Below are 10,862 nucleotides of genomic sequence, written 5' to 3' on the forward strand. Positions count from 1 at the left end.
TCCCCCAAGAAGAGCCATCCAATGGTGAGTCCTGCTGGCTCACATGATCCTTACCCACCAATAAGACTAGCCCTGTTGGCGCACATGATCCTTACACACCAATCAGACTAGCCCTGCTGGCTCACATGATTCTTACCCACCAATCAGACTAGCCCTGCTGGCTCACATGATCCTTACCCACCAATCAGAAAGCACCCCATGCCAACTGTCAAACCCTTCAACCATTAAAGTTTCATAACTGTGAAACCACCCCCAGCTCAATAAATATGCAGATCTGTTCCTCAATAAATGGGCTCAGACAACGAGCCTTGTTCATTCTTTCATTGGTATCTTCTTGTAATGTAAGGAATGTAAGGCTATTTAATTGACATTGAATATCAATGCCCTTAGCTGGTTCTTCTGGATAATTTATTGTAGCTTCTATATTAATATTTTCTGCTTCTCTTTGAGCTTTTATATTATGAAAAAGATTTCCTCCCTTAAACCTTCTGCACCAACCCTCTACTAGCTTCAAAATTTTTCTCTGAAGCTTCCATATCTCTCTAAGTCTTGATAGAATTGAGGAAAGGGCCTTGATCTCTAGGTTAGTCTTTGGCTTAAGAGAATACTGTGGCTAGTTTGAGTTTCTCTGCAGACCATTAAAATTTTCTTTATATTATCAAAAATGCTCTCTTACTTTCTTATTGTTTGTTCATTAAAGTATTGCTTTTGACTTCCTTTAGTACCTTTTCCTTTACATTCACAGTATGGCCAGCTGTTTGTATAATAGGCCAGTCTCAGCTTTGAACCTACTTTCCTAAGCTTAACCATTTCTAGCTTTTGATTTAAAGTGAGAGAAGTGCTACTCTTCCTTTCACTTGAATACTTGCAGGCTATTGAAAAATTTTGTCTGTTTTTCCCTATTTCAATACAAAGTTCTTTCACATATTAACATGACGAACTTGCGGGTCTTTTTTTTTTCCACATTTATGTCATTAATCTGAAATTCAAGATTTTATGTCCAGTTAGGTAGGGATTTAACTTTATTTCTCTCCATCTAATGATCCAGCTTTTGTGACATCATCTACTAAGCAACACATGCTACGATGCCTATTAAGTGTTGACAGATAGGTGAGTTGAGGTCTTAGCTGCCTTCTCACTTGTAACCTGTGCCATCACTAGACTGCTTTCATTGCTATAATTTCACATTTTCCTTTATCACTTCTTATGCTGAAGAGTATATGTTATTTCTCCAATAGAATAAGACTTTATAAGACTCTATAAGATATAGAATAAGACTTTATAAAATCAAACATTATATTGGACTCTCTAGCAGTTAGCTCATAGTCAAGCACATGGTAGACAAACAATGAGCACAAATAAATAATGAGTGAATGGAAGGACTAGAATGTATAAATTGTGTGTATAGTGCTCAAAATTAATTATCTATGTGATTTTTTGAAATTACAACGAACAGATACTTTCAAAATAAGCACAGAAAATAAAGAGGAACTAAATAGTTAAGAGGGCAGAGACCTGTGTGTAGAAAGAAGGAATTGCTCATACGCATTACCTTACTTCTAAAAGAACAGTCTGTCAAACTGATATAAGAATTCAAAATTCTTTCTTTCTTTTTTTTTTTGTCCTTTATTTTCTTCATTTGGTACTAATGATTTGACCTAAGGGTGCTTTAATGCTTTGCCACTGAGCTATATTCCTAGTTCTTTTTATTTTTATTTTTGAGACAGGGTCTTGCTATATTGCCCAAGTTGACCTTGAACCTGTGATCCTCCTGCCTCAGCCTTCTGAGTAGCTGAGATTATAGATATGCACTGCTTTACCTGGCCTAATAAATCAAAATTTAAACATAATGTTTCTAGTATTCAAACTGGTTCAGCAAGCTTTATTACAACAAGAAATTGGTAACTTTGTGTTTGAAAATGAATACTAAAGATTATTTTTAAAATATGCTCTTAATTTAGGGATTTAAATATTGCACTAATAAAATTTTCAGGATCAGTCAAAACATTCACTGTTAATTAGGCATTCACTGTTTAGAGTGCAAAATAAGGAAACAATACATAAGATTATAAACACATTGCATTTTTAATAATCACATTTTGACATTTTAAAAATTTAGTAATGTTTGTTAACTTTTTAAATTAATTCAAGACAGCAACAAAATTGTGACTACTCTTTGAAAAATATTTATAAAATAGCTAGAAATTCTTGAACTATTTTTGTCTGAAGCTATCCAATCTCCATCAATGTTCCAGTAATCAAACAACATCAATACTTATATTGAAAGTTTTTGTTCTCCCTACATAATTTGTTTGTCCACTTGTTCTTACTGAAATAATTATTTTAAATTGTACAATCACAAAATATGACATTGTGTAAAAGTGTCTGAACTGAATGAAGTGGCTGCATATATTGACCTGCTATAGACTTTTGATTTAATTTATTCTCAATGTTCAATTTTAAAAGAACTGGAGATATATTCAAAATTATGGTTTCTTGATGTCTATATAACACTGTGGGTTGCTGAAATCTAGAAAAGAGAATGGAATAGGAAAAAATGAGAGAAAATGAAAGAAATTAAAATACAGAATAGGATATTTATACTTGCTGAATGTCTACTATGGGCTGGCCTAATCCTGCATTGGGCATTTAGATAAATATTTTCTCACTTAATATTCACCAAAACACCACACATTATATTATATATTGTTAGAATTTGAACTTATTTCCAAATTCTGAACATGCACTGTTGTCTTTTGCACATTTTGAATGTCATAATTTTTATCTAACATATTTTTTATGAATTATAAGTATTTTAATTGTATAGAGCATGATTTAAAAATTATTTATAAAATATGTAATAGCTTTAAAAAAAGCTAGGTTTTGAGGGAACTAGGAAAACTACTTGCCCAAATTTTAAGTTTATAGTTGAAAACTTTTCTATAATTACCTCTCTCAAATAGGAAATTACTTTAGTAAGAGAAAGGTATTTCAGAATTTAATTATCTTCATCCTTTGTGCTGGCATCTTTATGGAATAAGAGCAATTTAGAAACAACTTGTAAATTAATTTTGTTGAAAAATGAAGGGATTGCAATTAGAGAAAGCATGCAGGACTTTCCTACCATCTGAAGAAAATTATGTTATATTTATACTCATTATTTGTGTTTCCTTAAACTTTGAAAAAGTAGTTTAATATTTTATTGTATTAAGGACCTCATTAAGCTGAAAGTGATCAGTCAACTGCAAAGTACACAAGTTAATTATTATGTTTCAGATTTGGACTTTAAATAGTTTTTTTTTAATTTTAATGCTTTTTTTTCTGAAAATAGTTTTTTTAAAGGTACACCAGTAAATTTCATATTTTATGGCCAAATAAGGTTTTATAATGTCTGTGTTAGAAGGAATCTGTGTTCCTTTGGTATTTCTGCATTTTACTTTTAAAGTAAAAATATATAATTTAGCTTAATTCAGATAATTTTAAATTTTTCTATATGTAATAAATAATATTCCATTATTTTAAGCCATTGAGTTATTAAAGTTTATTATTTATAATCTTGCTGTCTCTACTTTCATAACAGCATTTTTAAAATATTATTGTATTTAATAAATATGATTAAATATCATTGTATTTAATAGTATAATTCATTTTGTCAGTATTTACTCTATGCCAAGAAATGTACCAAGAATCTTATATACAATATTTTCCTTTAATCTGCATGATAGCCCAATTTGGAGGGTAAATATATGTGACGAGAGACTGAGTACCAAACCAATATGTGACCTAGACATGTTACCTCATTGGTGGAGAGCACACATTGTACCAGGGTCCACAGGGTATGTGATTATAGTTCTATAACAGGTCCTAAAAAGCTAGTGGTTTAGTAGCGTTAGTTCACGAATCACCCTGAGGATGGAAAAGGGAAATAGCAGCAGGAAGATACACTATCTTGGAAGTTCAATGTGAGCCTTTGAATTCCCTGCTTCAAACAATGGTAAATAAAAGTCTACTGACACAATCTTGACTGTTTTGAATGATGCTTAAGGAAAAATGCTTGAGTGTTAAAAATATAATAGCCATCAGTCAAAACAAAATGGGATTTTCTGTCTTTCTTTTTAGCTTGGTAGTAAAAATAGATTTATGTAGATCCAAACTGATCAGTGTAGATTTGATTGTTTTTCCTTTTTTTATGATGGTGAAAAAGATAGCTGCCTAAAATATTTTATAAGTCAGGTAAATTTCAAAGTCATAGATGCAATCATCATGAACAATCATAAAGAAAGGTAATACTTTTTGAATGATCAATGAAACTGTATAAATCCCCAAATCTCATTGACCTAAAAATCTGCAGTGGTTCAGGTTTTATCTGATAAGGTTGACACTTTGCAGGCTTCATCTTTTAGCCTTGAATATAGCATATGGTAAGCTGTTTATATTTATTTTGGAATTTCTATATTTGGCTGAGATCATAAGAAAATGGAAAAAAACTTTGCAGATGTATGTTTACCCAGTGAGCAACCAAATGAATAAATTTATGGCAGTTTAATATGTGTAGTGATTTGGGCAAGAGTTGAGAAAATTACATGATTAAAGGTCCAAAATCAAGGCCTGAAAGGGGGAAAAATGTAAAAGTAAAAAGGACAATTTAGTTTGGAAAAGGAAATTGAGGAATAATTTAAGAATAGTCTTCAGGTTTGAAGTCTCTTTTAGAAATGATGATACACCAGTTATTTATTTATTTTTCTTTCAAGAAAAGAGCACAAAGAAATGCAGCCAATTTGTAAAAGGGGAAATATTTTAACTTATATAAGTTATGAATTACTATTTTCCAGATATTTTTATAATAAAGACCAGGTCCATTAATTTTTTTAAACAACATTTATTTTATTTTACAAATAGTTAAAATAACCAAGACAATATATTATAGTGACTTAGAAAATATTTTTGATATATTTATACAAATAACTTATTTGAATGTGTAAGCTCATTACACAACGAGGACAGGTTGATTAAAAAGGGGCTTTGTAGGGATCCAACTTTACACAACTATAGTCACCTTAGCTATAAGCGCCAGCTCACTGCCCAGTGACCCTGCTGTACCTTCCAAACTCTGTAACAATAGGCAAGTCCATTAAGATTGCCAGCTGAGTATTAGTGCCAGACACTGACACCTGGACTGTCTCTTAACTGACATTTGTCATGTTAACAGTATTTGAAAAAGCTCAGGTGCATTTTTGTTGGCTGTAGGATACTTTCGTCTAAGCAAATATATCCCTTCTTCTTTCTGTAGGGTGAAGGGATTCTTCTGTCTTGGTGCCACAGAAGATATACTGCATAAGTCTTTAATAAACTGCATTTTATGTAATCCTGAATTTGTCTTCTGTCTTCTTTGGATTCAGTACCTTCTGCCTTTAGCATCTAGTTCTGATGTTTTTAGTTTTCCTAAAACAGTTTTGTTTTGGTTTGTTATTGTTTGAAGAACTAAATGTGCTTAGGATTCTTTTCAATAATTTTTTAAATTAAAAAAAATAAATATTCAGCATCTACTCACTAACCATCCAAAGAAATAAAATGTTGACTCAACTTTTAACATTAAATGTACCTGAAAAATCTTAATTACTCCACAAAGAGACTGTGAGTTAGGTAAGAATAAAGGCATTTGAGAATTTCTCAAGTTCCAGGAGACTAGACAGAAAAATGCAAACTATCAGCTAAAGAATGAGTGATAGCAAAAACGTATATTTTTATTCATTAGGCACTCTACATATACAAAGCCACCATATCACAGTTAGGTGCTAACCAATAAATGTGCTTCATTCAGCCATTATACATCATTACATCCTGGCTATTCTTATTTTATGGTTTTAGGCAAATACCTACTAGATACAGCAACATAAATATTGATTCTCTATGGATTTAACAACTACTATAAACAGATTTTCCAGGATTACATTAGATGTTAATTTTAAAGTGCATATTAGGGTTTAGCCTCAATAATATCATCATAGGTTAAGAGTTTTACAAATTCACAAATGTTTAATTAATGTGAAACAATCTAAAAAATAAACTCTAAGAAGCATCTAGTTTTTAATAAATTCTTTGATGAACACTGACAAATTGTTCTTCTGGAATGAATTGTGAAGAATACCCAGGTCCTTTAGAAGAGCAGTGTGGTATGAAATTAGTGTGGGTGCTTTGAGACTGTTCTGAGAAAGTCCTGGAAAAGAGAATACCCCACTATAAGCTATTTGAAACACCTGTTTTACCTCCTCTTCCCTCTATCTCATGTGTCACAATTTGAATTCTATTTTTTAGTCTCTTAATATCTCCAGTCATTGATTCTGTGGTCTCTACAATTTTATCTATTTCTTTCTACAATAATGCCAGACTTTCTTCAATAGTTCTGTCTTGTGCTTTCTCCATTTTCAGTAGATTTGGCACATTAATAAAATATTTCAGCTTTTGGGTTAGGGATTTTCATGGTTTCACACAATTGTAGCAATCTTATATTCAGGTAGTTGAGATGACATTCAATTTGTTCTTTTTCTTCAATATTGTTACTCAAAATTGCTATTATTACTGATTCTATCATAGTTTGCAAATGCTTTCTGGTACTCTTTGAAAATGTTTGCCAGATTTTTCTCTTGTTAGATGCTATTTTTATCTGTTTTAGATTAATATGTTTTGTTTGTTCTTCAGAAGACAAAGGCTTTGGATGATTTTTATTTCTTTTTCCTGTGTTTCTTGGCTGTTTCTCTGACAACTCCAGTTCCTCATTTATTGATTTCTCTTTTTGAATTTATTTTCAGATGTTGAAACTTCTTCTTGGAAGCATTTGTATACCCAGCATCTTGATCACTGATTAATTCTTCTTCAGTGTTTCAGGAAGTCATTCTCAGAGTACTTCACACCAAACTGAAAACCAGGAGACCCAGAAGGAGGTGAGAAGAAAGCTGAGAAGACCAGATCTGTTTCTAAGACATTAATATTAAGTGTATGCATATGTATATAAAAGTTTATATGTAATAACTCTATACATACATACATATTATATGTATGCATAGAATATATTTATAGTGCATTATATATTTATAAATTTTAATAATATTGTACAATGGTTTTAAAGACAGATAGGTGCTAGATGAATATGCATCAAACTTGAGCACAAATTCTTTAATTTCTTGATGGTTGAATAGGCATCACAGACTTTAGAAAATAAATAGTTCTTCTCTCCCATGCTTCATCCCTTAGAGCAGAAACTTATCAATCCTCAGAAGGTGAGAAGAACATCATAAATCTCATTTTTTATTTAGAATAATACCATATGTTCCTATACATTATTTGAATTGAAAGTTCTTCCGTGACTTATACAAGTGCTAGACTGGTATGAATAATATATATTGAGATGATGGAAGAGATCAAATAACATTGAACTAAAAGATCAGTTTTATAAATTTAGCTTCACATACATAAGATAATTACATTAAAATGAAGGACTTTGTCAGGTATGGTGGACACACACCTGTAATCCCAGCAACTTGGGAATCTGAGGCAGGAAGCTCAAGTTCAAAGCCAGCCTTAGTAACTTAGCAGGTTCTAAGCAATTTAGCAAGACCCTGTATCAAAATTTAAAAAGAAAAAAAAATAAAGGAAGAAAAGGACTGGCTATGTGGCTTGTTGGTTAAGCACACCTGAGTTAAATCCCAGGGGGCAAAAACAACAACAACAACAAAAAGAACCTCTCCAAATGTGATTTTGCAATACACTGTTCGTATGCAAAATTATTTTATTTAAATGACATTCTATTGTTGTCCCCTTTTCCTTTTCAAACCTAGTTTCCTCCCTTGAAGATGGGAATAATATGTTCCATATATTTTTCTATCTACTTTACAGAGTTATTAGGAAAATTAAATAAGATAGTAAACATCTAGAAAAAGGGTGCATTCTTTTTATTGTATTTCCCGTATATACAGCTGTGAGATCAGCTACTACATTTGCTTGATTGATTCATATTTTAAAAGAGTTTGACAAATGGTAGTCATGTTATTCAAATGGAATTAAAGAAATCACCAGAAAGTCTTTGAATAATCCAAACATTGTAATAAATCTTTTCAAGGTGTTTTAGTTGCATTTTACAGAGCCCTACCCTAACATGACAAAAATAGAACTCACTGAAGGAAAAGCTAGACTTTAGCTGGGACAAAGCGAGAACTTCTACAAACACAGATAATGGAGAAGCAGGAACACATCGATTCTCCTCTTGCTGCTTGATCAATCAGCTCCATCGCTTCTCCCCAATTATAAATTACCCAGCTTACAATTTAAAGTCCTGATAAGAGTCTACATAGCTAACTAGAGTTACATGCCTGTACCTTGTTTAGGAACAGATAATAAATGTTAATGATACCCTTTCCAAGGATGCATACAAGAAGAAAGAACTTTTTTTCAGAGTGCTGCTACTAGAATAAGCATCAGTAGACCCTGAGTAGCTAAAATAACTACAAAACAAATTGTCTACTGAATAAATTGGTCTGAGAACTTGTTACAGAGTAAATCTACATAAGTTATATTTTATGACAAAAATTCCCAATCCTGGAGATTTTTCAATTGATTTAAGTGATCTATTTATTATTTCTAGCAATTTATAATAAACTAGCATTTATTATATATATATATATGTGTGTGTTTGTGTGTGTGTGTATTTAGTTGTAGATGGACACAATACCTTTATTTTGTTTATTTATTTTTATGTGATGCTGAGGATCGAATTCAGTGCCTCACACATGCAAGGCAAGCTCTCTACCGCTGAGTTCCAGCCCTAGACCATAAACTAGCATTTATAATAAACTATAATAGTTAGAAATATTTCTAAACTAAATACCAACATAAGAATAGAAGATGGAAAAATAATACACGCTTTTGACTCAATTTCCTTTAGAAAAAAATGTTTGACACTTTTCATAAATTAATGGAACAGTGTTCCCTTATCTCTGAAGGATGCATATGAATCTCCAGTGGCTGACAAATGCATATATTTTAATTTATCCTTAAAATAATTTAAAATATTCTTTATAATTAAGCTAAATGTACTCTTTTGATACTAATTAATATCTACTTAAATGTGCAAAGCAAAGTTTGCAACTAGAGGAAGAAGGAGAATTTTCAACAAGTAATGCTTTGGGAAGAATATAGAAGGAATACTTAAATTTGCCTAATGAAATGTAAAATATACACACACATGGAGTTTTATTATTCATAAAAAAGAATAAAATTATGTCACTTGCTGAAAAATGGATGGAAATGGAGACCATGGTTGTAAGGAAACCATTTCTGACTCATAAAGAAAAGTTCTGTGTTTTCTTTCATATGCGGGAGCTACAAGGAAAAAAGTAAACAAATAAACAAATAGATGGGACTCCATGAAATTAGAAAGGAGACCAGGTCTGGGGAGGGAGGAGAACAGGGTGGAAGAGGTTAATCAAATATTGCTTTGATGTATGCAAAAAGTATGCACAATGATACCCATTATTTTGCATAATTAATATGCACCAAGCAAAAAATCAATCTATCATAATCATAGGTAATATTTTATATGTGACTTCTTTTAGTTATTATACCTGTGAGATCCATCCATTTTGTTTCTGTTTGTTCATCTTCATTCATGTGTAAAATTCTCTTGTAGGAATAGGCTTCAATTTATGCATCTGTTCTCCTATCACAGGTCATTTTGGTTTTTTTTTTTTTTTCTATTTTTGGGTTATCAATAATAATGCTGCTACATACATTCTTGGATTTGTCTCTTGATGTACTTGTAGTTGAAATTCTCTTTCATTATAGATCACATATGTGTTAAATATAAGTTAAAAAATAGCAAAACTTTCAGTCACACCAACAGTGACTAAGAACTATTGGTGCTCACTTTTGCAAAGGTAGGGAAAAAAAAGTTAGCAATCAATGAATTGGGAATCAATACATGTGTAGTAAGTGGATATTCTAGTATCTCATGGTGATTTTAATTTACATTTACCCAACTACTCTTAATTGGACATGTGAACAGTTTTTGGAGGAAAGTATGGATTCAAACTTTGTAGTAACTTGTCCACTAGCTTTCTCTTACCAAATTTACTTTATAGACAGATAACCTTTGTCTTATAATTTGCAAGTATATTTATTCTACTTTAGTGCCTATATTTCCATTACTATAATTGTTTTTGATGAATAGAAATTCTTATTGTTAGTATTACTAAAATTAAAAATATTTTATATAGTTAGCACCTATTTTGTTTAAGAGCTATTTCATAATTTGAGATAATTATCCAAAAATAATGCAAAAACAGTATTTTTGTGCATGTGTATGTGTGTATGTCCATGATCCCTCAATACCAGCTTTGTTTTAAATCAAATGTCCACATATAAATACATTTCTGGATACTTTCTCTTTATATTAGTCTAATTATCTATCTTATAGAAGTTCAACTTTCTTATAGAATAAGTCTTAAGGCCTTTCTTTTTTTCTCAAAAATGTTTTGCCTATTATTCTTGGTCTTGTATATTTCTACATAAATTTTATTTTAGTTTTAAAACATCCAAGAACTTGACATTTTAATTATCAGTTTACTTAAAGAGTAGATATTTTAAAATACTGTCATTCATACTTAAGTAGTCACTTTGTTTTACCAAAACAAGTGTACCTATAGCACTATCATTAGAAAAGAATTTTTCTACAAACATACATGACATTAATATTAATTTCATTAAATCCATGAATTAAGCAAAACTTCAGGGGATTGGGGTGTTAGTTACCTAATACTTGATTTTCTTTTTCCCCCCTCTTTTTTGTAAAACAAATTGCCTACATTTCA

At 31.0% G+C, this 10,862-nt stretch overlaps 1 pseudogene across 1 annotated transcript; it reads right to left on the bottom strand.

Moving 5' to 3' along the window:
* Positions 1-6,080: 6,080 nt before the first annotated feature.
* Positions 6,081-9,663, bottom strand: LOC308658288 (centromere protein Q-like; annotated as a pseudogene). Its single transcript has 2 exons — positions 9,618-9,663; positions 6,081-6,871 (listed from the first exon to the last, which is right to left on the bottom strand). The product of its transcript is annotated as a centromere protein Q-like (transcript).
* Positions 9,664-10,862: the final 1,199 nt, after the last annotated feature.

The sequence above is a fragment of the Spermophilus citellus genome, assembly GCF_964194105.1.
Source record: "Spermophilus citellus genome assembly, chromosome: 10".
NCBI lineage: Eukaryota > Metazoa > Chordata > Mammalia > Rodentia > Sciuridae > Spermophilus > Spermophilus citellus.